Raw genomic sequence first — 17,510 nt, 5'->3', positions numbered from 1 at the left:
TCATATTCTTTCTCTTTATTTCTCCTATATTAATTATACATACTAGTGGGCATGACATTTTTGTACACATACATAATGTATTTTAATCATATTTAGCAACCAAAATCCTTTCTTGCCTATTTGCTCCCATTGCCACACTCCTCTTTGTCTTTTCTTTCATTGTTTGTTCTCTTTTCTTTTCTTTTCTTTTCTTTTCTTTTCTTTTCTTTTCGTTTCTTTTCCTTATGATCCCTGAAGTTCAGTTAGGATTGTTCACAGGAGCATGGGTAAGGGTTATTTTCTGGAATAGCCTTGTACCAATGACTATATCACTGAAGGAAAGGTCTCTCCATCCCTTAGCAACCAGAAATGAATTCATAACCTCAGGGAGTTGTAAGGCCTGCTGAGCTCTTTCCTGCTTCGTGACAGAGTGTTGATGGCTCCAGCCTTGAGCAGGCCTTGTGCTGATAACCATAGTAACTAACAACTCAAGGATGTGAGACCATGCCACATTCTATAATAAGTTACTCCTTCCTCATCTCTTATAGTCTTCCTGGATTTACTTCATAATGTTCCTGAGCCCTCTGGGGGAATGATACAGATGTTCCATTTAGAGTTTAGCTTTCAACAGTTATTCTCAGCATGTTGAACAGTTATGAGTCTGCAGTAATGGCTGCTTACTGACCCAAACAAGTCTTTTTGACCAAAGCTGACAATAGCGTCAATCTATGGACATAAAAAAATATTCAGAAAGCAACTTGACAGATATGACACATCACATCCAGTTAGCAGAATGTAGCAGAATGACAACAGTAGCTTTCCCGTGAGGGCCCATGATCTTCTAGCCACAGTTTTTGGACTAAGTCTATGATAGCAGATAAAGATTTCTTCCTGGGAAGCAAGCCCCAGATTAAAAACAAACTAACAAACAAACAAACAAACAAAAGACCAGAAGGGGTTGGTTATCCCCCTAACAGATTTGCCAGAACTACACCAGTGAGTTCATCTTGCCTGGGAAATTAGGGATGTAGCATGCATGCTCCACAACTAAGTAAGACTGGTTGTGACACTTCTCCCTCAGCAGCCTGTACTGGTATAGTCCAGCTTGGTTTCTTTATGTTTTGTAACCAAAGCAGGTGTGGTTTCTTCAGCAAACAACAGAACAACAATTGTCTGTATTGCTTTACCTTGCTGACCAGTAACTCACTTAAGATTCCACTACTTCTTCCACAGGCGATAGCTAAGCATTTCAGACATTGTACCTCAAAAGGCCAAGACAGGATTCCTGTCTACCATCTTAAGCAATTCCCACTTATTCACTATTGGAATCTTGGACTAAGGGTTAATGATTATTTCCAGAGGAGTTTCAACTACATTTCCAGCTGCCACTTTAACTCTCCAAGCAGCATCCGGAGTATTCTTGCCTCTGAGTGTTCACAAGCTCATAGTTCCCTTCAAAACTTCTGCCCTTATGTTTATCTTCCCTAGCAGGTGAGTTTGTCTTCTCACCTCAGCGCTGCCTGTTTCTACATCTCCCAACTAAGCTTTCTTTAGCACTCCAGCCATTCTCCTTCCTTCTACCATTAAAGAGTGTAGTTAATGTTTGCTCTTTCAAATGCTGAGTGATCTCCTGTTCATATGCTCCACTCATCAGTCTAAAGGGAGTTCTAAACTCAAAGGCAACATGCCTATTACTCCCGAAGACTGCTCTGGAGTCTGCAAAATAGATGCTCCATAAATATTTCGTATCTGATGTAATGAGTGAACTAGAGGAGGAAGTAGCAGTTTGTGGGACAAGGACACGGAGAGCTCCAGTAAGATTTGCTCTAAAGCGCCTCTCCAGTTTTCCCAGCCAGTCTTCCAGAGTCCCCGCCCACTACTCTCAGGGCCGGGGAAGGGGAGGGCTCTGCGCATGCCCCGTATCCAGGGCAGCCTCCGGGAGCGCCTCCCGGCCCCTCCTGGCGCTCGGGCGTGCGTTCACGGTCCCGGGGAGCGTGCCCTGCGTGCGGGTGCCCGCCTCGCCCGCCGGGCTCTGGATCCCTGAGTTCCCGGACCGGGCCTGCGGAACGGGCACCTGGTCGGAGCTGCGAGGGGCGGTAGCGTCCGTGGCCACGCAGAGAGCTGACGGTGAGTGCGGGCGAGTGGCGGCCAGCTGCGCGCGTGCGCGGCGTGGGCCGAGGCGGGGGCGCGCGCCCGGAGGCGGGAGTGGCCGAATGAGGGGGCTCGGGAGGCTGCAGGCGAGGGGCGAGGGGGCGTGGGGGGCGACGAGATACCCGAGCTTCGTGCGGGTTGCAGGGCCGTGCGTGCGGAGCAGGGCGGCCCACGGGACCCCACGGGGCGAGGCGAACCTGGCCGCGACCCGGCAGACGACGTGGGCCAAACCACCTCGGTGGGGGCGGAGGTCCGGGACGGGGTGGCGGCCACTTGCATCGTGCAAGGCCGAGTCCGTCCCGAGCGCACCGAGAGCACCTAGGGGCCGGAGCAAACTTCTCCCAAGAAACTTATTGGGGCGTGGCCGTCGGGGTCGGGGGCTGGGGATCCTGGGGATCCAGGGGATCCACGCCCTGCCTTTTCCGCCCCGATCCCTGCAGGTGCGCCCTCGCCGGGGTCCTGTTGCTGCAGAAGTGCATCCTCCAAGTTCCCAGTGCCTTGCAGGGCCCATTCGCTCTAACCTAGAGGTTGAAGTTTGGTGGCTTGGTTCTTGGTTGTTCGTTGCCTCGGGAAGGAAAGACTCTTACTGCCTTTATCTCAAAGAAAGTAGTATTGTTAGGGCGTGCTTCATAGTCTGTGTGTCAAGCAACCTATTGTCCCATGTGCGCGTGCAGAAGACTAGTTCATTCTATTTGCTCATTTATTTATTTATTTTTAAAGAAGGCCGGTGGAGATAAGTGGGCTTTTTCTTTTCGAAATACTCCCGCCACCTCCGTAGTTCCTGCTCTAGGATAGTTAGTTGTCTGTGCGGGAGCTTCGCCGGCGAGTTTTAAATCTCACGTTGAATTGACTAATTCAAACCCAAGGCATTTATTTGTTAAACTATCTGCATGTAATTCTAAGTTCAGAGACACTGGTTTGGTAAGAGAAAGTCAGGACTTTAGGTTTTACAAAGTAGTAGCATTCGGTTTGTAATTGCTGGGATGAATCTCCTTGTCCGGAACACAGAACAGCGGTTTGTCTCCCACTGAGAAGGGGGGAAAAGACTCAAAATGCACAAAAGTGGTTTGTTTTCGGCAGAGGAGGGAGAAAACTTCCTAACAGTCAAAGTCAAAGTTGAGCTAAACTATATGACTCTGGCATTTTAAATTCCTGTTGGAACTACGGTCCTCCCCTTGCCTCCCGCTTGGCCCCTTGTTACAGCCATGAGGCTGTCTATCTCAGTTTAACCTTTCCTCCCAACCCTCTAACAGGGCCTCACACTTAATGTAACTCAGTCTCTGGGAGAATATCCCTTCTTAGGCTTCTTGAATCTAAAGGGTTACTGTGGGTTTCCATAGCAACGGGTCCTCTAGGGGAAGTGGGCGGGACCTGCTACCATTGGGTTCTAAGCAGGACTCTTCCTTTTCATTCCCCCGTCTTAAGTTCTTCAGCCTCATTGCAGGTAAAGATGAGGTCCGATTCCAGGTTTTTGTCTCTGAGATAATTAGAGATTTCCATGGAAGGATACTTCTCAGAGTTGAGTAGTCCTCACCCCTTTCAGAAACACTCATCTGTCCACACTTGATTTGTTTAGCAAAGTTCCATGTTCCTAACACTTTTCCTTCCACATACATACAAACCTGTGAATTGTGAACGATGTTTTTTAAAGCACTAAAAAATAATATGTTTTACCATTTTATAAACATGAAATATCCTACAGCCAGGCAAAGTTAAAAAGGAAACTGAAAAAAAGGAAAACGACTCTCTAACAATTTGTGAGGGGGAAATGCCACTGTCAGCGTTTTTACGTTGTTTTATTCCTAGAAGGTGTTTTCCAAGACTATTTACAAAACTCAAAACCACTTGTAATATAATACTTTAAAAATGGCAAAGGGAGAGAGGCTCGGAACTCCTTCCTAGCAACACACAGTCAAAGGTTTTTTGTTTTTTGTTTTTTAAAAACAAAACAACCCTCCAAAACCCCAATAAAGTAGGCTAGACATATGTTGCCTATGTGTTTCAGACTTCACTGTAAGTAATGAGTGTTGTGGATTCAGGTGTATCCTTAGGGCTGCAGTGATGTGAGCATGCATTGGCCCTCTTTTGTTTTTGTGTGCTGATACAGTTTCTGTTAACTTGCTATTAACCTAAGCTTGCACCATTGCACTGTGGGAATGAAATGTTGCTGGGGATCTGTTGTCTGGACCTGGTAACCTCATGGTGCAGAAATAAGATTTTATATTTTTTTAACCCAATTACAGCTTTTCTCCCCACACATTAAAAAAACTACCAACCCCAGTCTAGTACAATAAAAGATCCCCGAGGACAGGTATTAATATGCCTTCATTGATAGGTTGTTTTGAAAAATTAGTTGCAGCTATAGCTGAGTATTTCTGCTATTTCCAGGGTTTTTAAAGCTTTTTAAAGCAAATAGCATTTACCTTTATTTCAGACTTTGGGGGCTTACTGCAACAGATAGTAAGGAAATTAAAATCATAGTCACATCCCCTGGCCGTCACCATCTGTTTACTGCTTCTCCCTTCTATTTGGCTTTTTGTGCTTTTCTATAAAAGGTCAGACACAAGTTGGCTTTTTAAAGTTTCTGTTTGCTTACTCAAACAGTCTCACTGTATAGCCCAGGCTTGCCTGGAGCTCACTGTGTATTCCAACCATCCTCCTGCCTCAGTTTCCTGAGCACTGCGATTATAGGCATATGTCACCATACCTGGCTTTATGTGCTTTTAAATAGAACATTTTAATTAGCATTATATCACACTTGTCTCCTCTGCCTTTAAATCATATGAACAAAGGTTTTTATGATGGATAGGTCCATTTGATTGAGTCTTATTTATTTAGAGGTTTTTTTGTTCTGTTTTTTAAATACTGCTTCTATTTTCAACTCCCAGAATATACTGTTGTAAAGCCTAGATTGGCTACTTGCTGGGTGGCCTTAATTATTTACTGTTTAAATATCTTTTCTTAGGATAAGGACAACTGTAGTGTGGAGCTTTGGGGAAATGGAATGGACAGGGAGAGCAGTGTGGTGGCAGAGCCTATGGGCTCAGTACAGTCTAGGAAACAGGCACAGCTTAGGTCAGTGCCCTGTGTGGAGGAAGTCCTAGCGTCTATGATTTGTTGGGCAAGATTTACAGCCCAAGAACTAGGTGAACTTCTTTATGGCTCCTGAGGCTTGTTAACCTGGCTTTTGCAGTGACCTGTCCCTTCCTGACCTACACTGTGGTCAGATGTTCCAGCACCCAAGTGTTTAGTCCATTCTGGTCTTCTGTAAAGATTGATTTAGTTTTAATATGCTTTATATCTATTGAAGTTGGTGATTTACTGCTGCTGGGAGTTGTCTGTACTAGTACCAGTCCTGCTTTGCTTTTAAATGGTGATTTTTTTTAAGTGAGTTAAATACATGATATATAATTTTTTAATTATTCATTACTTGTTTTGGCTTTGGGTCTTTTGAAGTGGAGTTGAGATTTATTGAAAACTGCATATAGATTTTAAGAACAAGGTTTAAGAGGAGAGATACTCAAGAAGAAAGGCCTATTTGGAGGTATTAACGTGGGCTCTTCCCAGTCTCTTAATTACTCATTGGTGATTTGTGTTATAGTATTTTCCAGACAACAAAATACTTCCATTTCTTTAAAATAATATTTAACCCATTTTATATTATAATGCACTGTACATTATTATCACAATTTTATACTTCCATGTTTTTAAGTCCAATTGTCTCTTTGTCCTTTATGATTTTTCCTGATAAATGGTCGTGTTTCACAAGTCTGGGGTAAAGTGAACCAAGCAAAAACTTTGGAGACTTGAATCTGTTGGCCCTTTTTTCATCAGTACACCAATCCAGACCTTTATGCCAAAGTCTTTTATTTAGAACACATAGAAAACGAGTAGATCAGGTTACATGGTTTAAGAAATCCGTTTATTTACCTGTCCTTTCAGATAAAGATGCTAGATTTAAATTAATCTGTAGAGTTGTAAAGGTCTCCCAGACTTGTTGTATCTGTGGCCTTCTATCCCAGTCTGGTTTTCTGTCTCCCAAGTGGTAACCGAATGAAAATAAGAACGTGACTCCTCCCAGGTATAGTTAAGGGGAAGGGTTTACTATAGATATGAGGGAGAGCATAGACAGGAAGCATCTGGAAGGGTCTGGAGTGAACTGGGCCAGCAAAGTGGCCCGTGAGAGGAGAAAGTTGGGGAGAGATCCACAGGGAGAGAAGAGAGGATCAAAAGAGCGTGTGGGAACCAAGAGAGGAGCCAGGAAACCATGTGGCCAGAATGACGGAGGTTGTATAGGATCTGAGGTTTAGGATGGGGGACAGAGTGAGAAGCTGGGAACTGCCCAGGTACTGAGTGAGACTTGTTCCAGGTTTCTTTGAGACCAGACAGCAACCAGTTTGGGCTGTTGCTTTTTCCTGCATATTTCCCGGACTCTACTTGCCAGGTGTTCTTCTTGGACTGGCCAGAATAGTCTTTCAATGACCTCCACTGAAGGAGGGTCTAGAATTTATGGAGGAATTTGGCTCTCAGCACCCTCTTTGCGTAGTTTCATAAGTGTGTTTACTTTACTTGTTGACGAACACGTCCGTACTGTTGGGGTCTAGAACTCTTAGTGTTGCACAGTGAGGAGGTGGAGAGGGCATCTGTGCTTTGGAGAAAGACCTCTCGGCTGCTACTTTAGTGTATGTGGGAAGGACGTGATTGTTTGAATCTTGAGAGCTAGAAATCACTGTTGCATTTGGCAAGCACCATGCTCCTGTAGAGTGGTCAGTGTTCCTGTTGGGAGACAGGAAAGGTGGCTCTTCAGACCTCCCATCTGCCTCAGGAGAATTCAGTTTCTTCAACAAGGCCCTGACCTTTTTCTGCTGGAGCTCTTCCTTTGTTCCTCTTGTACTCTATCAAACTGGCTGGCCAGTATAAGGCATGGTGGTTTTGTGTATGTATTTTATGACTGCCTGTTACTCCAAAAGCATTGCCTCTTATTCTCTTGGGTGCAGATAATGACACTTGTATTTGCTGTTTCATAATAATTACGTTTCAAAATTTTTCCTTATGGTGAGTTGCACTGGCATTTTGTAGTCTTATAAAATGATTCTGGGCCATGATCAGTAACTGTTCCTGTATGAACTTGTGTTTTATTTTGATAGACAAAAGAGGAGAACAGTTTGACTTCTGGTTTGTCATGGTTTCATATCAGGACAAGGGAATTTATCCTATTTGATTTACATTTGAGACTTTTTAATATTTGAAAGAATGGTATTTGAACATAAGCAAATGGCCATTGGCATCTGTCACTTACCACTGGCATTTCTTAAAGTATTGAACTGATTTGAGCTTCAAGTATCAGTTTGGATCCATTCCATTTCTGCATAATTCTTTAGAAAGTTCAGTTCACGAGAAGACTGAAATGTAGCATAGTCAATCACAGTCATGTTTTCTTTGATGTGGGATAGGAGTCAATTACTGTGGGGTATTTGGAAGAAAATATTCCTGGTTACTAAACTCTCCCCTCGTTTGTGGACAGCTTTGGAGATAATCAGCCGTCTCTTCTTGAGTCACTTCTGTAGTTGATTTGTATAGGCTTTTTCTCTTTTTTACTAACCTGCTACTTTGAACTAGACCAAAGCTTACTTCCTCCCAGCCTTGATGTGATACTCACAGTATTTTAATATAGTATAGTGCATCTCCCTGCAGTTTCCAAATGTATGTTACTACCTGCCCAGACAGCTCCAAATACTTTTTTCACTAAATTGCCTTATAAGACAGTCTTAACAAGCCCAACACTGAATGGTCTTTCTCTGTAAACCTGATCCTTTCTAGGGCTATTCATTCTAAAACCGTGGATGTGACCTTAACTTTTCTCTCCTAGACCTACATCTGGGGTTATTCAGAACTGTGCCTTCAACCAAAACCAGAAAGTAGCCCCTTTCGTCACCTCTCCTCTTAGCATCTTCGTCTCTTTCCTATCAATTCCTGCTGGTATTATTGCAGTGGCCTTCCAAGGGAAAACTAGACTCCTGTCCTTAACTTGTTCCTATCAGCGTAACTACTGGAATGGTTTCTTTCTTCTCTCCTGTTTTGCCTCTGCTGTTACCTCTTCTACTTTTCCTAGTTGTTGTACCCAGGGCTTTGCTCATGCCAGAAAACTGCTCTGTCTACCACTGATCTATTCCCTCCACAGCAAAATGGTCTTTTCAAATTTTAAATCAGCGTAGGCTTAAAACTCTCCAGAGCCCTCTGTGTCCCACAAGCCAGTTCCTTCCGATTCACAATCCTGTCCCACTAACTATAACCTTGCCCCCGTTTCTCCTCTCCTACTCTCCACTGTAGCTGTTCATCCTTTCTTGCTAACCCTTGGACACAGTAGGCACATTCCCATGTTAAGTCTACGTGCTGGACTTTCCCTCTGCCTGTAATATTACACACTCCCGTCATGCAGATCCCTCCATGAGCTCCTTGACTCCTATAAGTCTCCGAACCCTTCCACCTTTCTTAGCGACCGCAAACCCGAACATAACGGTAAGAGGTACACTCCTTGCAGCATGTGCCTTTTCTATACCATAACTTACCTTAGAAATTACGTATAAGATATCATTATTTTGACTTTGTGAATTGCTTCTCCCCTCCATTCCTGTTATACCCTTGGGGCTCAGTGGGACATAGATTGAAGTCTGTTGACTGTCCCAAATGGCTATTATATAGAGGATGTATAGTAGATATTTTTTGTGGGTGAGTATAGACTTCTTACTTCCTTTTTTCCAGTGCATTTCTAAGAAAATAGTATTTTCATAACCCTTTGGCACTTGTGGGCCTAACACTGATGATTGATCATCCTACCAGCAAGGATGAAGTTCAAGAACTTGTAGCTTATGGTGAACTGTAATGCAGAATGGCTCGGAGGATTAAATGGGATTATTACCTGTGAAGTACTAAATTATACACATGTGTGAGACCAGGTCATTTAGCTGTCAGGAAAGCTGCCTTGGCCTCCCTATTCCCATCTTATTATGTAGGTTCTAGAATCTTTGAATGTCAGTCTTGTAAGGTGGCAGTAGTACTGCCTAAGACATCTTTTTAAAACATGCTTGAGTGCCTTGGTAGCTCTCAGCGATGTTCTTTCCCTCTGCTTGGTTCTTTACCCATCTGTGTCTGCTTCTAAAGTTAAGATAGACCCTCTTTCTCTCTCTCTCTCTCTTTCTCTCTTTCTTTCTCTCTCTCTCTCTCTCTCTCCAACTGGAGATTTTGGTATCAGAGCATCTTTTATGTGTCCCTTAAGTCTATTTTCTTCTGGTGCTCTTTCTGAAATCTCTTCAGTGACATGATTTTGACCCTGCAGAGCCATTCAGAGGCACATTATTAGATGTAATATTAAATCTACAAAAACAGAGTGTCTCATTTGTTTACCTTGAGTTTTCCAGAGAAGGGGCATTGCTGTCCTCCTGCTTTGGTCACTAGTTGTCATTTTAGTTTGCTTAGTTTGTAGCCTCTATTTGGGTCCTTCAACTCTAAGAATGCAATAAAAACTCACCCCCTTTCCTTTTTCTATGGGAAGACAGTGTCCTCTGACCTTCAGATTCATCCTATGAAACACACACACACACAGACTGAGAGACTAATTTTAAATCATGATGGTGCTCTCTCTAGACATACATGAAACCAGTAGCTCTCATATCTAAATCCAAAATTAAGGATTTTTTTCTTTTTTTTTAAATTTTTCTCTCACTATGTATTTAGTTCCTTATGTGTATGGATTTTATGGGTAAGAGTAACCCTGCATATTCAGTTGCATAGTGTAAAGATTTTAGCCATGATCTGCACACAGAGACTGCATGCTAGAGAAGCATTGTTCTCATGCATTTGCCTTGTCTTTGAAGCTGACTGGATCCACAGTTTGTTATTAGGACAACTTAATAGCACAGTTTCAACTCATTTTATATTGAGTTCTCAGTAGTCAGTACCAGTGTCCAAAACCAAAAGGAAAGAAAGGCTTGACCTCTTGGACGATGAATCCTGTTTCCTGTAGGTTCAGCCATTAATAGGCATGCCTTAGAAAAACACACCCTTTTCTACCTTGTTGAGGGTTGCCTGTAGGTCCTTTGCTCTTTTCTAAGCCCTGTGAAAATCTTTGGTTTTATTATTTTTTAATGTACTCATTTATTTGTTTTGTCTGTTTTGAATTGCTATCTCACTTCTCTGTATCAGCTGTTTTTGTTCTGTTCTGTTTTGTTCTGTTTTTATGTCATATTCCTGTTCATTACTGAGGGACTAACTCTGGACCTTGGCTGCTGTTATATTTTAAGTCTCTGCATAGAGAAGGGTTGCTAATAAAAACCACCTCCCACTTTTTTAATGTTTGTTAAAGGAAGATGTAAGTAGCTTAAAGTCAAATGCTTTGAATGTGACTTAGGCTGATCTACATGCCTAAATAGCCTGGAAATCCATTAAGTTCTTAATCTTACTATCAACAGTGCAAATGCGGGGAAGGTTCCCAGAAGCACCTTTTTAGGAGGAGGGTTCAGGCCTCAAGGAGCTGATGGCAGCTGGCAGAATGTCAGCCAGTGCCCTTCCCCCTGCTTCCTGTCCTGCTGTGAAGACTGGGTTGAGAGCTGCTTCTTCCACTCGCCCTCCCTGGTAGATTAGGGCCGAAAGACTCTTGAGTGCTTGAAGCTGGAGTGCCTTGGAAATGAACTGTTCTCAATGTGGCCAGGAGTGGAGAGAAGGGTGTGCAGTTGAGCCATCCCCACAGGACGCCACAGGACGCCAGCACATAATTAGTAAATGCATATAGCTGCTTTATTTGAGTAGAAGTTCCAGTTAACTTGTGACTTACCATTCACGAAGTGTTTATGTGAGATCCGTTCGTGTCTCCCCTGAAGTCTCTAGCTGGTTTCTTCCCATCGTGTTGCCAATGAGCATCTCCGCACAGCCTGCATCTGTCCTGAGCCCTGTTAGCAAATGGCTCTGGCATGGCCTCAAGGTCACCGTCAGGCAGGATGTGCCTGCGACTTTTTTTTTAAGGTTAATTGCCCTGTAGATTTCCAAAGCGGTATTGATGAACTTTTTGTACCTCTGTCATGCTAAAAGCTGTTAGATCTTCTTGTACTTTGGATGGATTTTTTTTTTTTAATCAGTGTATGGTTTTGTTGATATATGTCTCATTTTTTATCCAGTGTGTGATTCTGAGCATTGTGATTAGAAAACACTGGTTCCCTGAGATGTGTGAACCTCTCAAATGTTGGCACGTTTCATTATACAGTATCAAGGAGTCAGGTAATACTATAGCCACTTTCATCAGAACAGTGTTAATTTAAAGTATTGGGAAGTTTTCTGACTTGGTCATCATGGTTTCCAAAATTTCTGATTTTTTTTTTCCTGAGAGGTTTGAAGTGCACCATCGGAGGTAAACATTGTCCCTTTCTAAGGCCAGGCTTACCTTCTTTTGAGAAACTGTCAGAGTCTTGATAAACACACCTTGCTAATTCTCTCAGGTCACAATAGCTTACAAATGCTGCAGGTTTGACTCACACAAATTCCACAAAAGCTTCACTTGAGGCAACCATTCTCTTTCAGTTTCACCAGAAATGCCTTGTACGGGCTTCTCGTTTCTTAAGGTGGTATGAAAAGGTGTTTTTCTGCGGCTTCTCTTAGGTGCTATGAGACATGACTTGGGTGACACAGCTAAGGAGTGTGGAGATGGGCTAATCCTCCATCCTGTAAGCTGCTCACCAGTTGTATAAAGGCCCCATTACTGGTGTGGCTGGGGGAATGAGGAAGGAAAGCCATAGTCCTCCTTCAGTATGTCTTACCTTCTGCACGTGCATGCCCACTGGGGTGACCTTCCTCAGGCTTTGCCAGGCTGTGGAGCAGTCCTTTCCCTTGACTTTGTGAAGAAGATCCCTTCCTTTTCTGTTTGTGGCACAGAGCTCTCCTGTGGAGACTCTGAGTTCTGCATCACTACTGCCAAATGCTGTTCTGGGAGACTCTCACTGGTGCCTTTCTAGCTACTTCCCCAAGCAGTGCTATCCAGAAGTCTTTAAGATACATGATACTTTTAATTAAACAGGTCCACACAGAATGTATTTACATTATACCACCTCCCAGAAATATGTATTTTTTTATAGCCAGAAGAATTTACTATTGATTTCTTTTTCTTTTTATTCACCAGAATAAAGTCCATTTTATCCCAGTCTTGTGAGGGAATGTGTAGATGAGAGCTGAACTGTAGATCTGCCTTGATCCCCATTTACACGGCTGACAGATTGACACAAGGGCCTAGAACAAGACACAGACGTGAGCAGTGAACCCTTCCTCTGTTAGGAAGTGATCCGAACCTAGGTGTGTGCAGGTGGTGGTTTGCTGGGAAGGCATGAGGCTTTGGACTGCCCTATTCACACGGGCCTGTTTTACTGATACGTTTAAAGATAGGGTTTGTCTAACGTAGTGGAAATTCATCCATTCAATGTTAGATACAGATGAGAAATCTCTCAGAGCCACAGAAAAGTCTTTTTAATTAGAATTTTTTGAGTTATTCATATGACTGCCTTGCTTTTTTCATGTGGATCACAGAATTTATCATCCTTTCCAGTTCATTACATCACTAAAACTCTCTACTGGTGCTATAAATAAATATGCGCAACCATGAATTGAGTTTGGTTGAAAGCAGCTTTGTCCTGGTAAGTGATCTTGCCCCTGGTTAACCCACTTGTCTGTGAATGTCTGCATTGCATTAGATGTTAGGCTTCTAGTGAACCAGAGCCCTACTTTAAACGCATGTAGGGACTTGCTTTAGGTTAAGCGTTAGTATTTTTCAGTTGCTTTAGCTACAAGCTAAATGTAGTATTATAAACTTCCTGTGTGCTGGGACTTGTTTGGGAGAGCCTCAGGATACATTTAATGGCTCTAGGTTCTTTGCCACTGCACCTAGTCTAAGCTTGCACCACAGACACTTGGAAACACTTAGACCCCAGTCTCAGACCATTTTACCTTCGGATCACTTGCACTGCTTACATTTAATATCGGCTGCTAACTGGACTTGGACTCGTTGAGCTTGAACTTTGCTCTTATGTAACCAGAGAATGCCAGGTGTGTGGGTGTGGCCTGTTAGCTCTCCATAGAGATATGAGATGCAGCCCCAGAGAATGCACTCTCATCTGGTACATAAAGCAAGGGAGTGCAGTTGGATGTAGAGAGTCAAAATGGCAAGGAGTCCTGGGCTGCAGAGTGAAGGAAGGGGCTTGCTTGTGATCAGCCCATGGTGAAAGGGGGGCTGTGAGAATGACAGGGTGCAGCAGAGCATCTGTACTACCAGAAAAAAAAGAGGACAAGTCAGGAGAGCTCTAGTGAGGGAGCCACAGTGGGTCATAGAGACCCAGAGCACACTGTGAGTCCTGTGGCTTTTTCCTGATTGTGAAAGCAAGATAGGGCCACTTTTGCCTGTGGAGATATTTGTGTATTCTCCTGGTGTGCAGCAGAGTCCATTCCCATTGTGTTGTGATAGGGTTGTTTGGTTTTTTTGTTTTTTGTTTTTTGATGGAGAGCATCTCAGTACAGCTCATATTTGGCCACCTGCCATTTAATAAACCTCTTTCTTTCTCTCTCCTCTCTCTCTCTCTCTGATTGATGTTATTTTAAATTTTACTAGAGGATATTAGTGTAAACAAATAGTGAATCCTTACTAGTTCCATGACTTGCCCACAGCTGCCTATGTAAAGAGAACTAGATGACTTAGATATAAATTATGTTCTGTCTTTGGAGCCTAAGGTTGGCTTTGCTCTGATTCCACTTGTCATCACACTGACGTGGATATCCTATGAGACCACGCAGCTGTAAACTGTGTCAAAATGTGTTATTAAGAAGAGTTAAGAGTTACCCCCTCTAAAGATGTATGCTAACTTCAGTGACAGTTAAGGGCCACAGCACATGCTGTGTCTAAGCATTGTGTGATGTATATTGGGAAACCCAGATTTAATAACAGGTTTTTGAGAAAAGAGTCAGATTTTAAGAGCAGTTAGATTATTTTATTTTTACCTGTGAGTAGTACAAGCACTGACCTACTTAAATAGTAATCTTATGACAAAAAAATAAAGTTACTGAGCATATTACTGGGATTGAACTTGTGTTTCAATACCTTATTTTCTTGTTGTATTATAAGAACCCAGGGTAAGTGTAGACATTCCTTAACATCTGTTCATTTTACAACAGCAAGAGAAGGGGGCAGCAAAGGAATGCTTTACCAGTGCCACCCTGTTTCCTGTGGCAAATGGAGGGTTTCTCAATGTTTCTTGGTGTTGATGTCATTAAGGTTAAACAAAAATTTACAGTACACTGTACCTTCATAACATCTTTCACAACACACCTAAGGAATTGCAGTTTGAAGCAAATTAAAAACCCAGTCCAGGAGAGATGCAGTAGGTGTTGAGAGTGCATATTGCTTTTGCAGAAGATCTGGGTTCAGTCCCTGCAACCAAATGACAGCTTACTATTACTGCCTGTAACTTTCGTGCCAGCAGATCCAGTGCCATCCTCTGGCATGCATGAGTAACTGCATGCATTTGGTGCACATAAGCTCATGTAGACACATAGATACACACACACACACACACACACACACACAGAGAGAGAGAGAGAGAGAGAGAGAGAGAGAGAGAGAGAGAGAGAGAGACACACACACAGAGAGAGAGAGAGAGAGAGAGAGATCTTAAAATTAATTAAAAGCAGCATAAGCCATGTTTAATTTGAACTTAGAAGAGATTTTGCTGGAAGTTAGTTTTTACAGTATCCCCACCATAGGCTTCTTTTGCAAGGAAAGTTGTTAATAATTTTGGTAATGCATATATCTTCTTAAACTTTCATTTGAAAGTGTATATTTCAGAGAAGGTATGTTAGAACCAAGCATGGGGGGTGGGGGTGGTGCAAACCAGATCCTAGTACCTAGAGACTGAGACACTGGGATTCCTCTGAGTTTGAGAATAGGCAAATCCATATAGCAAGACCCCACTGGAAGGAAGGAAGGAAGGAAGGAAGGAAGGAAGGAAGGAAGGAAGGGAGGGAAGGAGGGGGAGGGGAGGGGAGGAAGGAAGGGCAAGCATACAAGAGAAGGCTGTGAAGGTGCTCTGTCATCTCAGTCACTGCTGTTTTCTTGTTGTTTCCTAGACTTCCCTGAGCATCCAACCGTTCAACTTTGTATCATAATCAATTAATGGAAGTTATATTTTATTCTAATTATATGTATTATAAAAATGAAGAAAGAAACCTCATTAAGTACTAGTTAACTGATACCATATGGATGTATGTATACTGGTGAATCCAAACACAGAATTTTCTATATGAAAATAAGGTATTGGAACAAAAATTCAATTCCAGTAATAGTATCCTTATAATACTAATCAGGCACATTAAAGAATAAAATTGGAAAGGTCTTGATAATCTTTATTGATGAAGTGTTTTGGTGTGACCAGATTGTGGTAAATGAAGGGTTATTTCTATAGGGGAACATCATATATTTGGGTAGCATTTGTTTAGGGTACTTATTTTTTAGAAGCGTTTCATTAAGAGTTATGAGTGCAGTATAATTTTGTCTGTGACAGATTTGGAATCCCAATAATGATCAAAAGCGATGCAGAATAAATCTCAAGTGGTTTGGGACTCAGCTGGATTCTTTGTTCCCATTCTGTGTGCTCATTGGAGCAGGGTCACTTTCCCATTAGAGTAAGATGTTCGTTATTTAAGTTTGTGAGTGACAAGTGTTTGCGATTTCGTGATCTGATTGTGATGTTCTTGGTGATTCTCCTCCTAATATGGGTAAGGGTTGAGTCCACCAAAATAAACCACCATCTTTGTGGTATACTTATGTGCTGTTTTGTTTTGTTTCTTTTTTATAATTTACCAAAGCACATTAATTTTCTGTCTCTGTCATCTAAAGCAAACAGATGATCTAGAAAAGGTCACAGTAATGGTTTGGAGTTGTTCCATTGTGGTCATTCCCAGTAAGATTAGAGTTCCCTGTTGGATCAAAGCAGCTTTCCTTCAGAGATCTTCCAAAGAGATCTCAGGGCCTGAACTTTCTTTGGATTCATTGTTTTTAAGTATATCCTAAGTCATATGGGAGAGGGTATGTGTTCATTACAATCATGTTTCTCACTTTTAAACTAAGATGTTAATATATGTTATTCTGTTGGTCTGAATATACACAGTATCTTTTTGGTCTTGGGCCTCGCCATTAAGGGCTGTGTTATCTCTCTAGCCCATACACATCATCTTTGTTTGTTTGCTAAAGATAGATTTATTTATTTTATATACAGCGATCTGACTACATGTATGCCTTCAGGCCAGAGAAGGCACCAGATCTCATTATAGATGGTTATGAACTACCATGTGGTTGCTGGGAATTGAACTCAGTATCTCTGTAAAAACAGACAGTGCTCTTAACCTCTGAGCCAGTAACTGAGCATCCTTCAAGGACTTGTTCCCCACCCCTGGCCCCCAGTTTTATGTTACACAGTTGTTAGATTAGTCTTTGATAAATCTCTCTAGCAGCTTATTACTCAGAGAGAGAGTTACTGGTCTCTATTCATTTCTTTTCCTTACATGTTTACTTGTGCAGTGAGAAAAATCACGGAAGTGGGATGCTTTGCTGAGCCTGGCAATGGACGTTCTCAGGATTTCCACCTACATTTTCTACCATGTAAACGGTTGTCATACATAGTAGCACCCTCAGTTGAGAATACCCTTTATCAGATGCCTGCATGATAGAAGTGCTGTTGCTCTAATGTGGGTCAGCCAGAATTCTAAGTCCTCATCTTGTCTGCCTCAGAGAGTAATAGTTAAGCAACCTAGAGAAAAAGATGGCTTTCTTGCTTTGAGTTGAGTTGGATTATTTCACTGACTTCATTATTTTATACCATTTATCCCATTATTTTATAGAGTACAAGAAAACTAATGGTTACAAACATTAGATGTCTTAGAATCATTACAGTCCAGATTAAAGTCTAAGTTTGTGGGAGAACTTAGTAAAGCATTGTATACACATTTATGCATAATCATAGTGTTAAACTATGTGTTTATATACATGTCTTTGTATATGCCCATACGTGCCAAGAGAGGGCGTCATATTCCCTGGAGCCAGTCAAAACATGTGCTGGGAACTAAATTTCAGTTCTCTTGAAGAGCAGTAAGTGCTCTTAGCCACTGAGCCATTTCTTCAGCCTAGAAGTAGATTTTTTTTTTAAATTAAAAAAACCCAGCGAGGAAATTATTTATAAGATCATTTAGGGTACATAAAATGTTTCATCTAAATATTTAGAAATCTAAAATACTTTTATCGGGGTATCTTAACCTTAATAGCTATGTATAGAGTATCACCTGATAACCTTAAATACGCC

The 17,510-nt window shown here is 42.1% G+C and overlaps 1 protein-coding gene across 2 annotated transcripts in view; it reads left to right on the top strand.

Moving 5' to 3' along the window:
• The first annotated feature begins 1,927 nt into the window (after nt 1-1,927).
• Nucleotides 1,928-17,510, top strand: part of Btbd3 (BTB domain containing 3) — a 30,717-nt gene continuing 15,134 nt past the window's right edge. Inside the window, exon 1 of one of the 2 annotated variants that reach the window (XM_021149683.3) lies at nt 1,928-2,106. The gene's annotated coding sequence lies outside the window, so the exon portion shown is untranslated. The remainder of the gene's footprint in view (nt 2,107-17,510) is intronic. The other variant, XM_021149695.3, reaches the window with a different exon arrangement.

This window comes from Mus caroli, unplaced genomic scaffold (assembly GCF_978045245.1).
Source record: "Mus caroli unplaced genomic scaffold, Mus_caroli_1 scaffold_2, whole genome shotgun sequence".
NCBI classification, from domain to species: domain Eukaryota; kingdom Metazoa; phylum Chordata; class Mammalia; order Rodentia; family Muridae; genus Mus; species Mus caroli.
Note: the sequence above shows the minus strand (reverse complement) of the source record. Positions and strands in the feature narration are given on the sequence as shown.